Genomic DNA, 18,535 nt, shown 5'->3' on the forward strand with positions numbered 1-18,535 from the left:
AACAATCAGCCGGCCGCTGAAATTGACACTGCCAAGGTGGGGGCGGGTGTTGGGGGGGAGAAGAGGGGGGGCGGGTGTTGGGGGGGGGAGAAGAGGGGGGGCGGGTGTTGGGGGGCGGGGGAGAAGAGGGGGCGGGTGTTGGGGGGGGGAGAAGAGGGGGGGCGGGTGTTGGGGGGAGAGGAGGGGGGCGGGTGTTGGGGGGGAGAGGAGGGGGGCGGGTGTGGGGGAGACCCCCCTGTGGGTGTGGGGGAGACCCCCCTGGGGGTGTGGGGGAGAGAGGGTGGACCTGCGGGTGTTGGGGGAGAGAGGGGGGCCCTGCGGGTGTTGGGGGGGGAGAGGAGGGGGGCGGGTGTTGGGGGGGAGAGGAGGGGGGTGGGTGTGGGGGAGACCCCCCTGTGGGTGTGGGGGAGACCCCCCTGGGGGTGTGGGGGGAGGGAGGGGGGCCCTGCGGGTGTTGGGGGGAGAGAGGGGGGCCCTGCGGGTGTTGGGGGGGAGAGGTGGGGGGGATGGTGTTGGGGGGGAGCGGGTGTGGGCAGGTGTGGGGGAGACCCCCCTGTGGGTGTGGGGGAGACCCCCCTGGGGGTGTGGGGGAGAGAGGGTGGACCTGCGGGTGTTGGGGGAGAGAGGAGGGCCCTGCGGGTGTTGGGGGACGGGGGAGGAGAGGGGGAGGAGAGGGGGGGGGAGGGGGCGAGCCGGAGGGTGTGGGGAGGGGGCGAGCCGGAGGGTGTGGGGGGACAGGGGGCGAGCTGGACGCTGTGGGGGAGAGCAGGAGGGTGTGGGGGAGAGGGGGAGAGGGAGCGAGCCGGAAGGTGTGGGGGGAAGAGGGGGCGAGCTGGACGCTGTGGGGGAGAGCAGGAGGGTGTGGGGGAGAGGGGGAGAGGGAGCGATCCGGAGGGTGTGGGGGGAGAGGGGGCGAACCGGAGGGTGTGGGGGGAGAGGGGGCGAGCCGGAGGGTGTTGGGGGGGGGGAGAGGGGGCGAGCCGGAGGGTGTGGGGGGAGAGGGGTCTAGTTGGAGGATGTGGGGGAGAGGGGGCGAACCGGAGGGTGTGGGGGGGAGAGGGGTCTAGTTGGAGGATGTGGGGGGAGAGGGGGCGAGCCGGAGGGTGTGGGGGGAGAGGGGTCTAGTTGGAGGATGTGGGGGAGAGGGGGCGAGCCGGAGGGTGTTGGGGGGGGGGGGGAGAGGGGGCGAGTCAGAGGGTGTGGGGGGAGAGGGGTCTAGTTGGAGGATGTGGGGGGAGAGGGGGCGAGCCGGAGGGTGTTGGGGGGGGAGAGGGGGCGAGTCGGAGGGTGTGGGGGGAGAGGGGTCTAGTTGGAGGATGTGGGGGGAGAGGGGGCAAGCCGGAGGAAAAAAAAAAGAAATTGACACTGCCGGCTGCTCTCTCCCTCCAATCAGAAACATTAAAACTTAAAAGTTGGATTGGAGGGAGAGAGCAGCGGGCAGTGTCAATTTCAGCGGCCGGCTGATTTCAGTGAGAGCAGCTTCCTTCTCCGGATCAAAGTGAGCCGGCCGCTGAAATTTTAATTGGATCCACGATGGGGGTTTTAAATTTATTTAAAAATCTATGCTAGCGCTTCCCATTGTGAGTCTACGGGGGTCTGACCTCTCCCCCCGCCCCCCCGTAGACTCACAATGGGAAGCGCTAGCATAGATTTTTAAATAAATTTAAAACCCCCATCATGGATATCCGCGGCTCGGATACAACGCGGGTAGCTGTCTTGGACCCCAACACCCGCGTTATAAAGGGGGACTACTGTAATAATAATCTTTATTGTCACAAGTAGGCTTACATTAACACTGCAATGAATTTACTGTGAATATCTCCAAGTCACCACATTCCGGCGCCTGTTCGAGTACACAGAGGGAGCATTCAGAATGTTCAATTGACCTAACAGCACGTCTTTCAGAACTTGTGGGAGGAAACCGGAGCACCCGGAGGAAACCCACCCAGACAAGAGGAGAACGTGCAGACTCCGCACAGACAGTGACCCAAGCTGGGAATCAAACCGGGGGACCCTGGCACTGTGAAGCCATAGTGCTAACTACTGTGCTGTCATGCTGCCCACACGGGATTATGGTGAAAAGACAAGTTAATGACACCTGCTGAAATCTAGCGAGACTGGAAAATCCCATTGGCGTGAACAGCCGGAAGATCGCGCCCATTGTGTCTGTGTATCTCACTTTAAAAAGGAATACAGCATCTTGTGTTACTCTTAACAACATTTTCTCCTTTCTTAACTACGCATGGCTAAATAAATATGTCGCAGACACTATGATAGGTTATACTGTTTAATAAATGTCCATCAATGTTAGAAATAATTGGTGCACCAAAAAGTGAGTATCAGTAAGTAGGGTTTAAGTGAGATGTGGGATTATCAGAATAGTGCCTTCGTTACTATTCTAAAGCTAAAGGAATGTCGGCCTTTATCTCAAAGGGGCTGGACTACAAAGGGGGAAAATTTATGTTTCAATTGTATGGAGTCTGAGTCTAAACTATATATGCCTGTAGCTAATAGTGGGAAATGTTGCAAATCTTCCGTTCCCTCAACTATTAAGTGAAAAATTCAATCCTCTGTCACTGCCAAAATTTGATATCTGCCTTGTCAGAAAAAAAAGCTGCTCCCACAGAGCCACTTTTCTCCACTGTATGATGGCAGCACTTCTGGTCATGAAACCGCATTTATGCAATGCTGGTTCCCTTTGTCTCTGCTTGGTCTAGCTTGCCAAGGTCTCTAATTAGCCAACAATAGTAACTGCACTAGCTGAATACAATTCTATTCTAAAATTTTACAATGTTAACTGCCATGCTATCAAAAGCATGTTGTTCCTGATGGGCATAAAGTTTGTAACTACAGAAACTCCAGCCCAAATAACCTGCCAAACAGCGATCAGCTATCCAAATCCATCATTTGGCCCACAATCCTCTCAGTTGCACATGAGCACAGCTTGTTCCTTGGACAGATATCCATTTTCTATTTTGCAATTGATAATTTTGCAGCAATTGTACTTGCTTAGATTATTTGACCATACTATTGTTCCATTATATGAATCAGAAAAAAATTGAATTACTGTTATGTGCACTGGAACATATGCTCTGTTTGTGGGATTATATAATTGATAGATGTTAAATATTCAACTACAGAAATTCCAGATAGACCCATAGTAATAAGTGTAAGGTGATGGAATTAGCATATGCCAGGAACCATGGGCGGGATTCTCCGACCCCCCGCCGAGTCGGAGAATCACCCGGGGCCGGCATCAATCCCGCCCCAGCCGTGTCCAGAATTCTCCGCCACCCGAGAATCGGCGGGGGCGGGAATCGCACCTCGCCGGTCGGCGCCCCCCCCCCTGCGATTCTCCGGCCCACAATGGGCCGAAGTCCCGCCGCTACAACCCTCTCCCGCCGGCGTGGATTAAACCACCTCTGGTGCCGGCGGGATTGGTGGCGTGGATGGGCGCCGGGGTCCTGGGGGGGGCGCAGGGAGATCTGACCCCGGAAGGTGCCTCCATGGTGGCCTGGCCCGTGATCGGGGCCCACCGATCGGCAGGCGGGTCTGTGCCGTGGGGGCACTCTTTTTCTTCCGCCTTCGCCATGGTCTTCACCATGGCGGAGGCAGAAGAGAACCCCTCCCCTGCGCATGCGCCGGGATGACATCAGCAGCCGCTGACACTCCGGCGCATGCACAGACATACGCCAGCCGGCGGAGTCCTTTCGGCCCCAGCTGGCGGGGCGCCAAAGGCCGTTCCCGTCGGCCGGCGGAGCGGGAACCACTCCGGCACGGGCCTAGCCCCTCAATGTGAAGGCTTGGCCCCTAAAGGTGTGGAGAATTCCCCACCTCTGAGGAGGCTCGATGCCGGAGTGGTTCACGCCACTCCAAAATGCAGGGACCCCCCGCCCGGCCGGGTAGGGGAGAATCCCGGCCACGTGTCCATTCTTCCCATCACAGACGCTGAATATATGCCTGAGAATATGTAGTCCAGGTCTTGTATAAGAATGGACTGAGGACACATATTTGGCAGACTCGCAGTTTGATGTTCTCGATCAGCTTGCTATCGATCCTACTTTTTACTCAGCTTTGGATGTAACAACTGTAGCTTTTGCATTGCACGTGTCGACTTCATCATCAAGTGACAAATTGTCCGTGATTATGGAGTCTAGGTACATCAAGCTACCAACTACCTCCAACATCACATTATCAATACTAATTAATGGTGGCATGGCAACATCCTGGGTCGTGACATTTGTCTTCCCAATGCTGATGATCAAATCAGATGAGCGAGTCTGTCCATTTGTAGCTGAAGGTGTTACTTGGTATTGAATTCTAGTGCAGCATCATGAGTATAGAGCTCATGAGCTCTGATGAGGGTACATCACCCAGGTAATATGTGACTTATGTGGCTTTAGAGAGATGGAGACAATCCGAGCAGTTCACTGAGGTCCTGTTACTGGTTCTTGTGGTTGATTACCTCTTTGCGCTGTAGGCTGAAGATTTGTGTGCTAAAATAGCTTGTCGTTTACAGCTGTGGAGGACCTACTTCCTTTTGGGATTTTCAGTTTATTAGACAGGGATGGATACATAGAATTTGAGAAGCACTCCACTCTCTTCTTCTCCAAACATAGACACAAACTCCCTGACCTTACCACTCCCATATCTCTATCGCCATGACATCTCTAGACGTATCATTGGTGGTTCTTCGGAATCTTTTTGCAACAATTAGGAACCATCTGTTAATTGCGTCTTGGTGTTTAGACCTCAATATAATGTTGCTTGCTTGAGAGGTACAGCAACTGTGCTTGCTGACTTCTTTATGGGTTTGACCTGTTGATACTTTCCACCCATGCGCTCTCAGTGCTTAGTACGGAACACTGTTGTTCACTGTCAGAAGAAAAGTATGCACTCGTTGCTCAGCCTGTTTAGACTGATGTGTAGCACTAGAAAGAGAAAGGTGAAGATAACTGTCATTAAATCATCCAGGTTTCTTGTTTCTGCCATCCTTCAGATGAGACATTAAACCTGTCTGCCCTCTCAGGTGGATGTCAAAGATCCTATGGGATTATTTCCAAAGACAAGTGAGTTCACCCTGTTGTCAATATTTATCCCATTCCCTCAAGCAGTGTCAATCAAACATTACCTGGCCGCGATCACATTGCTTTTTGTGGTACCTTGCTATGCCCAAATTGCTGTATTTTCCACAACAGTGACCACAGTACCTAATGAGGTTGTAAAGTGCCTGCCTCGGGAAGTCCCAAAGTCAGAAAAGATGCTTTATGAATACAAGTTCATTTTTTGGTTTTATGGCATATTGTAGGGGGGGTGAGGAGGGTGTCCAATATGAAAGAAGTACTGTCTGTCTTATGCTGAGATGCTACAGAATATATCTGTCAAAAGAGCTGTGCAATCAGCATTTAATGGGCTTGCCTTGTTTGTCCTTTCCTTCTTGCCATTGAGTGTGATTGGCTTGTCATTATATTGCTTTTTAACTCAGATTCCAGCTTGCATAGCCTTTACGTGAGCTGGGTCACTGTGGGGTGTTGCAGTAATCAATCTGAAGGAGAGGACTTGTCCTGCTTAACGGAGGACCTGTCCTAATCCACATCAAAGCATTCTATGCCACCACCTTCCTGTGCTGAGACCTGCTAATTCATTTTTTACTGGGGATTAAACTGCGATTTTGCTTGCCTGTGTTGCTTAGCTACTTACTGGATACCTTGCTGATCCATTGGGAAACCTGTAATTCATTCTTAAAGAGAAAGATTTTAACACAATTGCTTTACATTTAGTTTTTCCGGAGCCTTACTTCAGAGATATTTGTCACCTGCAAGTCAAAAACTGACTTAAGTTTAAGTCAGTGTTGAAAGGGAATGTTGGCAGCAATGAGCACTATAACTAACAAGACTGGCCGTAATCTTATTTCCTAATAGTTTTCTTTATTATCACAAATATACAGAGGGACACATGAAAAAGGTATTCTGAAAGAAAATGCTAGAAAATTTTCAGTGGGTCAGGCAGCACCTGTGAAGAGTGAAAAAGAGGTCTCCATTCTTCGGAAAGATTTCGAAGTGTGATAGTGAGTGGGAACTGCCGCGAACTCCCCGGCGCTTGGCCCAGTGAGGCCGGCAACGCTATTCAACTTTAATTGGTCCACGAGCTCCTCGCTGCCATGAAGGCTGGCCAGCTAATTTGCCGGGCCCGTGCTTGCCAGTCCCCCATTAACAAGATCTAGCAGCACTTAAGCAGTACTTGCTCAGCCAACCTGCCAGCTTGCAACAATGGTGCCGAGGAAACTGGCCCCAAGACTCGGGGATTCAGACCTGGGGAGGCTCCCAGATACAGTGGGGACCAGGAGGGATGTCCTGTTCCCCCAAGGGTCCTAGACGGTGAGCCACAGGGCAGCCAGAGGTGCCTGGGACGAGGTGGCAGCGGCTGTAAGCTCAAGGAGTGTGACCAGGGGAACTTGCCTCCAGTGCCGAAGAAAGGCAGTAGAGTAGACACCAACACCCCCCCCCCCCCCCACCTTGAGCCCCCACATTGGTGGTCAAGCTTCTGGGGCACAATCTGGTGAGCACTGCACAACTGCTGATGCACATCAGGTGGAAACAGGTACTGCCAAGCGAGACAGCAGTCGGAGTTGGGCTGGAACCTAGGACCCAGCTATGTCCTAGACTAATGCTGAGCCTATGGAAGAGGATTCCTGGAGCTAATGGCGATGTTGGGGTGCGGTCAGGTCGTTCAGAGGGAGATGTCAGCGACATTCCACTAAATCCAGAGGTTACAGCACAGGAGATGTCTTCGGCAATGCGTGGCACCGAGGCCAACACTGCGAGGTTGGTGACTGCAGTGGACAGCCCGGTCCACGATATCAGCACCATTAGTGAAGGTGTCCAAGGTGACGGCCGTGGCTGAGGGTCTTAGCAGAATGTCCGACTCACAGGGAGATGTGACCCAGTACCAGGCTGACCTTGATGAGGTGCTGTGGGACCTCTTCTCATTTTCGGCCTCTCCCGCTATTCACTGGCCTCGTTTCACTCGAGCGAGAGGCCAGATAATCGAGCTCAGAGCTTTTGGAATTTGCTACACTGGGATGCTCAGTGTTGAACATATTGAAATAGAGGTTGGTAGTTTTTTGTGTAGTGAGGGAATTAAGGGCTAAGGGGATAATGTAGAATGGTGGAATTAAGGTAAAAGATGATCTTACTAAAAGGTGGAGAAGGCTCTAAGGGGCCAAATGGCCTCATTCAGTTCCTATGTCTTTATGGTCTTATCAGACTCTTGATTTGTACCTTGCAGATGGTGGAAAGGCTTTGGGGAGTCAGGAGGTGAGTCACTCATTGCAGAATAGCCTGAGCCAGGATTTTCCACTTGATGGGCGATTTACTGGCTGCGTTCTGCCGGAATTAAGGATGGAACGCGGTCAGCAGTTCCCATGAGAAGCTACTTATGGGATTCCCAATGGTCATTACGCCTCGCGAGATCTAACCAGATCTTGCGAAATGTTGCGATCTGGAACCTGTCCACAATCAGCGGCGATTTGGTCCAGGGGTGCACTGCCTATATGAGGTGGGCTATGGGAGGCTCTAGGAACCCCCAGGAGAATGTTGGGGTGTTGGGGGGGTCCGGGGGTTGCATCGGGGAGGATCAAGAGATCGTGGTGCCATTTATAAATGTTGAGCGGAACTCCTCAGTGGAGGAAATGCGACTGACTGCAGCCTCAGCTGGGTGTTCCCCACTGAGGCCCGGAAAAAAGAACAGTACTGGGAACAACCCCAGTTATCCCGCTCAAAATGGACTCTGTTTTTTTCCATTAGATCATGCCCTACATTCTCCCACTGGAGATAAATTGCTCAACGTGCAGCAATTGAGTATATCACACCATGCAAATTTATGGGGTTCCCTTTAGATAGGGGGTCCCGGTGGGGATTCACCTATTTATCGGGTCCCTATGAGGGGTTCCTTTAGTTAGGGGCTCCATGGGGGAGGGTCTCTCATTTTAGGAGGTCTTGCGGGAGGGGGGGGGGGGGAGGGCGGTGGGCAGTGGGGGTCTGGTAGGAGAGGGATGGGTAGGTAGTGCATTGTGGGGGTGGAGGGTGGCTCTCGAATGGATTTGGCCCACGGCGAGGTCCACCACATGTCAGGTTCACAGTTGGTGATACCTGTAGTGAATCCCGCCCACGTGATTCCCGATCTAGAGGACCGGAGAATCACACAGGACCTGGAGATTCTGGTGCCCGGCCCACTAAGTTGATTGAAATGATCTATTTGCATCCATTTACCTTTTCCCGCTGGCACACGGACACACACCCCAATCCCATTGTCAGCGGGGCGGGGGGGGGGGGGGGGGGCGGGGCGGGCAGGGCAGGCGCTGATCCCGATTTTTCCCAGACGCTTGATTCCTTGCCGCAGCAGGATCCCACTACCGGCGACAGCAGCAGATAATCCACTCTTGGAGCAACATTATTTATGTAGCTAGTTCAGTTAAATTTCTAGTCAATGGTGTTGATGGTGGGATGATTTGATGATGGTAATACCATTAAATGTCAAGAGGAAGTGATTGGAAGTGATCTCTCTTGTTACTGATGGATTTTGTCTATGATGGGTTGTACTTGCCATTTATCAACACAAGTTTGAATATTTTGCCGTGTGTAGGCAAGGACTACTTCACTGTCTAAGGAGTTGTGAAGGCAACAGAAAACTGTACGATCATCACCCCCACTTATTACCTTGTAATGGATAGAAGGTCATTATTGAAACATCTGAAGATGGTAGGGCCCAGAACACTCCTGCACACGTATTTAGATGCAAACCTTTGAACACTAAGGCACAATTTAGCATGGCCAATCCACCTAACCTGCACATCTTTTGACTGTGGGAAGAAACCAGAGCACCTGAAGGAAACCCCCACAGCCACTGGGAGAACGTGCAAACTCCACACAGACAGTGACCCGTGTCGGAATTGCACCCCGGTCCCTGGTACTGTGTCTCCAGTGCTAACCATTGTGCCACTCAAGCTTGTCCTCCGAAAACAACAACCATCTTCCCTTTTGCTCGGTAGGGCTTCAACTGGGCAGTACAGTAGCACAGTGGTTAGCACTGTTGCTTTACAGTGCCAGGGTCCCAGGTTTGATTCCCGACTTGTGTCATTGTCTGTGCGGAGTCTGCATGTTCTCCCCCTGTCTGCATGGGATTCCTTCGAGTGCTCCAGTTTCTTCCCACATGTCCTGAAGACCTGCTCTTAGGTGAATTGGACATTTTGAATTCTCCCTCAGTGTACCCGAGAAAGCCCCTGAGTGTGGAGACTAGGGTCTTTTCACAGTGACTTCATTGCATTGTTAATGTAAGCCGACTTGTGACAATAATAAAGATTGTTATTATTAATCGGCGGACAATTTTCGCCCGATTCCCATTGAATTTAATTTTCCTAGGGCTCCTTGATGCCACAATCAGTCAAATTTGACATTGATGTGAAAGGGCAGAAACTCTCTCTTCACCTCTGGAATTCACATGGCTTTGTCCATATTTGGACAAAGGCTGTGGCGAACTCTGGAACTGAGTGGTCCTAGCAGAACAAAATTGGATGTCAAGAAGCAGTGCCTCTCGGTAACACTAATAACATCTTTCATCACCAGGCAAGGAAGGCAGCTTTCCGCTCCTAAAGGACATTTATGAGCCAGATGGGATTTTATGAAAATCAGGTGGTCACATGGTCACCATTACTTTATAAAACTGGTTTAAACTCTACAATTGGTCAGATGGGATTTAAACTCATGTCTCCAAATCATTAATACATACCTCTGTGTTGCTAGTCCCGTAACATTACCACTAAGCTAGTATTGCCCAAATGAGGGCACGATTCTCCCAAAGAATTTCTAATTTGTGGCGGGTTTTTCAGGGATTTTCCCATCGCCTCTGCTGGCGAGTTCCCCACCGCTAGTCAATGACACTTAGTCACATTTGTGGGCCCTGGGGAGTTTCTCACCAGTTTAGCCCACATTTAGAATTTTTTTAGCACTGAGGAGGTGAACTCAGAGATCGGGCTGCCATTTTGAAAGGGTGCCCCGATCTCTAAGTGAGCTTCTGGGTCCTCCATACTCCCCACCCATGCGCAATGTTACCCCCCACACACATGGACATTACCCCACACCCCCCAATTGAGGACACCTCCCAATTGAGGACACTGGGGGTCCCCCCTCTTACCGGGCAGCACGGTAGCAGAGTGGTTAGCACAATTGCTTTACAGCTCCAGGGTCCCAGGTTCAATTCCCGGCTTGGGTCACTGTCTGTGCGGAGTCTGCACGTTCTCCCCGTGTGTGTGTGGGTTTCCTTTGGGTGCTCCGGTTTCCTCCCACCATCCAAAGATGTGCAGGTTAGGTGGATTGGCCATGATAAATTGTCCTTAGTGTCCAAAATTGCCCTTAGTGTTGGGTGGGGTTACTGGGTTATGGGGATAGAGTGGAGGTGTGGGCTTGGGTAGGGTGCTCTTTCCAGAAGCCAGTGCAGGTTCGATGGGCTAAATGGCCTCCTTCTGCACTGTAAATTCTATGTATCTATGTATCTCTTCAGGCCCCCTCAAGCCCCCTTACAGCAACCCCCTCCCTTCTAGGACACCCAACCATCACCTACCCAACCTCTTGGAGCCCCTACTTACCTGCCTTGCACTTCCCCACCCTTCCACCCTCATTTCATGGGCATGGTCACCCTCACCCCCTGGCCCTTGGCAGTGCCACCCTGGAACTCAGGAACCCTTGCAGTACCAATCTGGCACCCAGGCAGTGCTCCTACTGGCTTGGCAGTGCCAGCTGGGCATCCTGGCAATGCCAGAGTGGTAGTGCTAAGGTGCCAGCTGATCATGCCAAGGTTCCCACGTTCCAGGGGGAGGGCTAGGGAGCCACCCTGCACTTTCCCTGACTACCCAAGGGTCTCCGATGGCCCGGGAGACTCCACCCCCGGTGCCATTCCACCTGGTCCGAATTTGTGTGGACCAGCACTGTTCGACGCCCATGTGCAGCCTCCCTGGGGATGCCGGAGAATTGAGGGAGGCTGGTGGATCCAGCGCAAGTAGATCGTAAGTAAGTTTAAGACCTACTTCCGAGAGTGGTGTTTGGTAACGCCCATTTGGGATGGAGTTCTGACTCTAATGTGTCATGGGAAACCGGAGAATCTTGCGAGGCGTGGAACCTGTTGGGTAGCTCGCTGGAGGGCTCTCCCTGGATTCTCCGGCTGCGTTGTGCTCTCGCTTGAGTGCAACCCAGCCGGAGAATTGCGCCCTCAGTCTGTTATCTGCTTTGCTGCTATTTCTAGTATTCAAGCAGTAAAGATTTGAAGCAGGAGCATTGATTTATTGAAGATTCCTACTGCTTCAATATAATGAAGAGGATATGATGAATATATGGAATGATAAATTGATGGAACTTGAAGCAAGATTTTCCAGAAGAATTTTATTCCCTATATGTATATACCCAATCGGCAGGATTTACAGAAGGCCTTAACTTGAATTTCTGTATAAAACACAGACTCACTCTCAACTGGAGTGTTGTATCCTGTTCTAAACACCACATTTTAAGAAGGATGAGAAGGCATTAGAGAGAGTGCAGAATAGATTCAAGAGGAAGGTTTCAGTGATGCGGAACTTTAGTTACATAGATTGGAAAAGTTGGGATATTTTTCCTTGGAGAACATTGAGTTAAGATTTGCCAGAGATATTCAAAATCATGAGGAGTCTGGGCAGAGTAGATGGAGAGAAACTGTTTCCAATAGTGGAAGGATTGAGAACATGAAGACACTGATGTAGGCTGATTGGCTAAAGAAGCAATGATGAGATAAGGAAAAATCTTTAAGCCGCAAGTGGTCAGGATTTGCCTGCGGGTGGAGGCAGATTCAGTCCTAGCTTTCAAAAGAGAATTATTTCATCATCTAAAGAGGAAACCCTTTTAGAGATATGGGGAAAAGGCAGGGGAATTGGGTTAGATAGATTACACTTGCAGAGAGCAGGTACGGATAGGCAGGCTGAATTACGTCCTTCTGCGCTGCAACCATTTTATGATTCTAAGTGCACGTTCACTTTTGTTCACTTTAACCCAGAAGCATTGGTTAATAATGCAGAGAATGTGTATTCACATCTCATCATGGAAATTTGAGAATTTCAATTCAGTTCATAAAAAGGTAGCCATGATGTAATTGGATTAATACAGGAAGCCAACCAATTGACGACTTTACCACAAGGATGGAAACCTGCCTTCCTGCCCACTTTGGCCTGTATATGATGCCATTTCCACAGCAACGTAATTGAGTCATAATTACCCCTAGTTGGCATTTTAAATCACATCAGCTACAATAAAAATATGACTTAGTCTGCAGCACCACTATCTGTGGAAAACTCGGCAAGGTCAATAACATGTCAGCTTTGACATTGTGCCTTAACCCAAGAATGAATAATGACAACAAAATGTGGAGAAGAGATTTCTCAATTCCCTCCAGACCTCACCCAGTTTCCTCTCAGTACCTTGGCAGAAGAGCTGATCAGAATATATTTTTTTATTATGCCTTTGATTAGGGCATGAAGACCATTTGTCTGTCTTGGTGCACCCCCTTCTGGCTTCTTCTCTCTTGGCATGACACTGTTTGGAACATTATGGGCCCCAAATAAGCCAGGGAAAGATGAAAACTCATTCTGGGCACTGTTGCACTTGCTCCCCCAACCCCCACCCCCACACCCACCACTCATGAACAAGGTTGTGTTGTTGGGGGTGGACACAGGTTTCTCTGCTTACAAAGTATGCTGGAAAATCCCGCAAATGACAGGGACCTGGAGCAGCTAACTTTCCTGCCATTTTCTAGTGGGTTCAATTGGTCTCCTGAACTTGCAGTGAGAGAGCAGCAGAACCTTAGCAATCATTCATTTTATTCACAATTGAAAATATTGCATCTTTTACACCTCTCTTAACATCCCTATGTGCAGCAGTCAAACAAAAACTAAAACCTTTGTTCATGGTTGCAAGTAAGGTTAATGGGGGGGGTTGTTGGGTTACGGGTATAGGGTGGATACGTGGGTTTGAGTAGGGTGATCATGGCTCGGCACAACATTGAGGGCCGAAGGGCCTGTTCTGTGCTGTACTGTTCTATGTTCTATGTTCTATGTTCTAATGGATCCCTAAATCTACAGAAAGTTACGTCGCATGGAACAAAAAATTACTTTGAAACATTATTACTTGTAAATTTCTAATGCTACTGTGGTGTTTGATAAAAGTGGAACAAATAATAGGGAATGGAGATTTATACAGAGATCAATTCATGATGGCAGGCTGCATGACCTACTTGTCCTTTAGATTCAGGCATGACGTGGTCCAATGATTTTTCCGTCTTAGACTGTTTGTGTGTTTGGCCACTCCCCACTGTTTATTCTAGGTATGAATCACAAATGTGAAGAGTGCATGTCTGTAGGGAATGTGTAGGAAACAGACGTAATAAATAAAGGCTTTCCCTCCTTTTGTGTATTTCCTGGTGCTGACGCTGAAGGACTCGATAAAATGTCTGCAGTGAACAAATGGGATGATATCACAACTCAAGATTCTCATAAGAATCTTCTTAAACCTCAGAGGCACAGGGTTGGGGATGTTTAGGACAGCAGTAAACCATGGCGAGAGATAATCTCAGAAACAAATTATCTTCTGAATCTGCTGGAAATATCTTTTCTAACCAGAGAGGCATCAGGTTGCGTAATGGTAGATTGTAAAATGTGTGAACAAATGTGTTTTTACAGGTTCACATCTACCACAGGATGAAAACCACTAAATGTCCCACTTTTTGTGTTAATTCAAGGTGAAGCTGAATGAAGGAATTTAACACAGTCACTGTAACTCTGGCTCAGAAAAATAGTAGCTGCTGAATAACAGTCTCTTTCACAGATATTGTTAGATGCTAAAAATTGCAGCAATAAATTATAATTTAAAAGTGCACACCCATATTCAGTCATTCCTGCATTTGTTCAACGAGTACTTAGGATTTCCTGAACCTTTCTTTTACAAATCTTCAAATCATTCATGAGTTTTCATGAAAGCTGCAATGGTTATTCAGATGCTTGAAGTTGAAAAATCAGCAGTGAAAGCTTCAGGGAAAAAATAGAGAAGTATGGTGCAATTGCTCACCATTTTCCTGCTCAGCTTTTGTTGCTTTGCTTATTGCCGCAGCTAACGTTTGGCTGCTTGTAATTTCAAAATTAATTTCAGTATTGTTGATATTTAGGAATTTCTGGTATTGTTCGGTGGACACCACTATTTAGAAGGTGTAACTTTTTCCCCAAAACAAATGAATAAACATATGATAGAAAATAAGGCATGTGCACAGCCGGTGAAGTGATATCTAGTTGAGATCAGTTAAAATTTTGGGTGGGACCCCTGGTCAGAATTATAATATTTAGTTGTATTTTCAGATGTTCCATGTTCAGATTGTTTTTTTGTGGCTGCACACACTTACCTTTGAAAGCAGATCCCATAATTGAGCCAGTATTGCCTATCTGCAATATATTTTAAGAACACCTGCACGTTGTTCACCAAAACATTTGCTGCTCAGACCCTATTTCTAATATTCTGAAAATGTTAAATAAAGAATATGCATATTTCAATCTGTGGGCTGGTGAGTAGATATATTTAGCTCATATGCTAATTAATGTGGCATTAAATTCACAATATGACAATAGAAACAATATGTTAACAAGTGTTCCCCACAAGTGTGAAAGTCCCACAGAATCAGCGTTCTAAATATGAATGAAGGTTGAAGGTTTCCCTTAATAGGTAACCAACCACCTTATTATATGGAGTGTTGATTGGGTATTTTTGCAAAACATGACCAGAACATGTACACCAGCAACACAGTCTTGGGGCACCCTTGAATAAAAAAGTTATAGTATGACCTGAATTCCAAAACCTCCAAATAACATGTTGCCCAAAACCAGAGCTTCTAACTTTAAAATTTTTTGTCTTTAGCCAATGTTAAGGTGTCCATATAAACCAATATTCTGAAGACTGCTTTTTCTCAATCTTGCATTGGTAGGTTGAAAACTCACCTCCAAGGCCGGGGAGAAAATGGCACATATATAGTTGTGTGCTGCCTGCAGAAACCTACATTTTGAAGTGGCTCTCCTTGCCTCTGGTGGCACTAATTACAGCGCTGTCTCCAAAGGCATCCTGTGTATGAAAACAGAACTGTATTATTAGTGTGGCACTAAACATGATTCATTTGAATATGTTCTTACTTGGTTCAATTGTGTGAATGACGACTGGTCTGGACTATGCATCAGTGGACACTTACAATAAAATTGTGCACGTCGAGATTACATAAATAAGCAAAGTTTTGCAATTATATAGCACCTTTTACAACCTCAAAAATTGTTTGAACGGCCAATTAAATACTTTTTATGAACTGTCGTAATTGTAATAATTTGCGACATGTGGCAGCCAATTTGGGACATGTGGGAGCCAACACAGCAAGGCCCCAGAAAACAGCAATGTGATAAGAATGAGATGCCCTCTTTTAGTGATGTTATGGATAAATATGACCAGGAGGGGTAGAATATAGAGGGTTGGAAGTTTTGCTACAATTATCCAAAGGCTTGGTTCGACTGCATGTGGAATACTGCGTACTGTTCTGGGAAATGCAGTGCAGTGCAGTGCAGACTCATCAGAATGTCAGGAGGGTCCCAATAGTTACATCACAGGGAGAAATTACATAATCTAGGCTTGTATTTTAAGCATGAGATTGATAAGAGATTTGCTAACCATGGATATTAAGCGATGTGGTGCCAAATGGAGTGAGAATAAAATTCATCTGCAATCTCACTGAATGGCAGAATACATTTGAAGGGCCGAATGACTGACCCCTGTTCCTACGTTCCCAGAATATCAGGGAGAACTCCTCTGATTTTCTTTGAATAGTGCTGAGAAGACAGTCAGGGTCTCGATTTAGTGTCCCAAAGAAAGCACTTCTAACAGCGTGGCGCTCTCTTGAAATGGCACCTAGATCATGGGCGGGATTCTCCAACCGCCCACCAGGTCGGAGAATCGCTGGGGTTCGGCGTGAATCCCACCCCCGCCGTCCTCCGAATTCTCCAGTCCCCCAAAATTTGCCCTGGCATGAATCGCGACGTCTGCCTTGGAGAATGACGGGGACCGGCATGATGCAATGGGCCCTGGGGATGCCCGAATTCTCCAGGCCGCGATGGGCCGAAGTCCTGCCCGTTTAACGAGGGTCCCGCCGGCGTAAATCAAGGTTGGTCCCTACCGGCGGGACCTCGGGGGGGGGGGGGGGGGGGGGTGCGGCGCAATCTGGCCCTGGGGGGTACCCTCACGGTGGCCTGGCCCACGATCAGGGCCCACCAATCCGCGGGCGGGCCTGTGCCGGGAAGCACTCTTTTCCTCCGCGTCAGCCTTGTACCGATCCGCGATGGCCGACACGGAGATGAACACCCCTGTGCATGCGCAGGGATGACGCCAGCAGACGCTGGCACTCCCGTGCATGCGGCAACTCACGCCGGCCAGCAGAGGCCCTTCGGCGCCAGTTGGCGTGGTGCCAAGCCCGTTCCAGCCGCCCGGTGCAGCGCCAACTACTCCGGCGCCGTCCTAGCTCCCGAAGGTGCGGAGGATTCCGCATTTTGGGGCGGCTCAGTGCCGGAGTGGTTCCTGCCAGTGTTTGCGCCGTTCTTTTCCGCCCTGACGATTTGTGCCGAATCCCGCCCTTTGTTCTCAACTCTCTGGAATGGAACTTGAACCGGCAACTTTCTGGGCAAGATTTCTCCCATTGAGTTACAGTTAACATTGTTAAAAATAAATATTTATTTTCTTTGCAATTATTTGTACAAATTGGCTGAATACCTAATGTTAGTCAAAAGTTTTAGGATTTTTAATATTCTACCGTGAAATAAATTAGATTGCAGAAATCACAATGATGCATGATTCAGGAATCAACATTCATGGTTGTGCCCATGGATAAAATATCCCAACAGAATGTCTTGTTAAATAGACAGAAATGAATTTACTGAACCCCCAACTGAAATTCATAATTGCATCCATATGGCGTGTGGATTTTAACTGAAAATATCATAGCAACATTTAGATTTTACTTATATATGTAACTCATAGAAAAAAAATGTATTGACAGGGAAAGAGGATTTTTCAATATCTGCTTGAGAAATTCAACTCAATATGTTGTTGTAATGGGTGAAAGTATTGGTAGAGCGATTTGAAAAAAATAAAGGCTTTCTTTGGTGGGGGGGGGGGGGGGTAATTTATCCAACAACACAATTGGATTTCGCAGGGAATGTATTGAGTCCATTTGCTTGCTGAAAAGGTTAATATTGTCCTCATTTCACTTATCGTGTGAGATCAGGCCACAGCGCAAGGGCAACAGCTTGCCTGCTATGATGGTCACGTAGGCTTGAAGAGGATGTTGCCCGCTCACTGCGCCTCACGAAGCAGCCGAGTGTGTAAGGGGTTCAGCTTCACTCTCCCCTGGACTGAAAAATCCAAGCTGCCATTTTTTAAAAAAACAGACTGTAAATGATTCCTATTCCTCGGTTCACAGAACATCCGATGCAGTGCCCAATCAGCTGAAAACCTCCACAGACGTCAGTAGTTGTTTTGAGAACTGGCGTCTGCAGCTGCTGGGAAAAGTGGAGCCTCCATTAGAGCGGCTCTATTGATTCCTGAATTAAAATGCACAAGAGCTAGCAGCAGAAGCACACGCCGAGCAAACGGCAGACACAGCGGAGGGAGGAGAAGTCACACAATTTGTTTCTTATATATATGTGTGTGTAGCAAGGGCTTTGCCGCCGGCTCAGGATTTGCTCTGTTTTCAGAATACTGCAGAACCTCTTATTTGGGCTGTTGGACACAGTGTCAATCAGCCATTAGTGGAGGTGCTGCCGGCGTGCTTGCCAGTCAGGCAGTGAAGCACGGCAGTTCCGCCCAGACGTGTGCCTTGCCATTTTCATTTTAATCAGTTTGATCAGGACGTCTGCTGATTCATTTTGCAGGACAGCCCCTTGAGAACCCGGGTGGAAGCCTGAGGCGAGCCACCGTTGCATCATTGCAGCATTCTGTATCAGCCAGACTGCAGCAAGCACGGATTAAAACCTAGCATTTAAATCAAAACCACCCTGATACAGTGAACCCCTTCCTCCACTCGATCAAAAACAAAAAAAAAGATGCAGTTTTCAACAAAGAAAGATTAGAAACAGAGTGCTTCGGCGACCAAGGTGATACTTTGTATTAAAATTCATAATCATTCATTCATAAAAGCAGAAAATTCAAATATAAGAATTAACTTGCCCGTTATACCTGTTTCAGAGTGTGTGATTTTCAGAACTGACAACCTTATTATACAGCAACTCTTATTATTGATATTATTCTGCTCTTGGTTGCCATGGCCACATAGCAAGAGACATTCAATTTTCTGTGTTCCATCATCATTATCTATGAGGCCATCTGTTGTGGAAAATGAATTCAGCCTCATTTGCATGACTGATAAGCATTTTTTTTATCTATTTAAC

The 18,535-nt window shown here is 48.4% G+C and overlaps 1 protein-coding gene and 1 long non-coding RNA gene across 13 annotated transcripts in view; one reads left to right on the forward strand and one right to left on the reverse strand.

The window, feature by feature from the left end:
* Positions 1-3,931: 3,931 nt before the first annotated feature.
* LOC119967607 lies at positions 3,932-18,453 on the reverse strand. Its single transcript, XR_005461023.1, has 3 exons — positions 18,324-18,453; positions 15,056-15,176; positions 3,932-4,931 (listed from the first exon to the last, which is right to left on the reverse strand). It is a non-coding gene; the product is annotated as an uncharacterized LOC119967607 (long non-coding RNA).
* Positions 17,724-18,535, forward strand: part of LOC119967604 (myelin transcription factor 1-like protein) — a 569,116-nt gene continuing 568,304 nt past the window's right edge. For 3 of the 12 annotated variants that reach the window (XM_038800344.1, XM_038800345.1, XM_038800350.1), the window contains exon 1: positions 17,725-18,241. The gene's annotated coding sequence lies outside the window, so the exon portion shown is untranslated. Of the gene's footprint in view, positions 18,242-18,535 lie in introns of all 12 variants that reach the window. The other 9 variants (XM_038800349.1, XM_038800352.1, XM_038800351.1 and 6 more) reach the window with 9 other exon arrangements.

The sequence above is a fragment of the Scyliorhinus canicula genome, chromosome 6, assembly GCF_902713615.1.
Source record: "Scyliorhinus canicula chromosome 6, sScyCan1.1, whole genome shotgun sequence".
Lineage (NCBI taxonomy): Eukaryota > Metazoa > Chordata > Chondrichthyes > Carcharhiniformes > Scyliorhinidae > Scyliorhinus > Scyliorhinus canicula.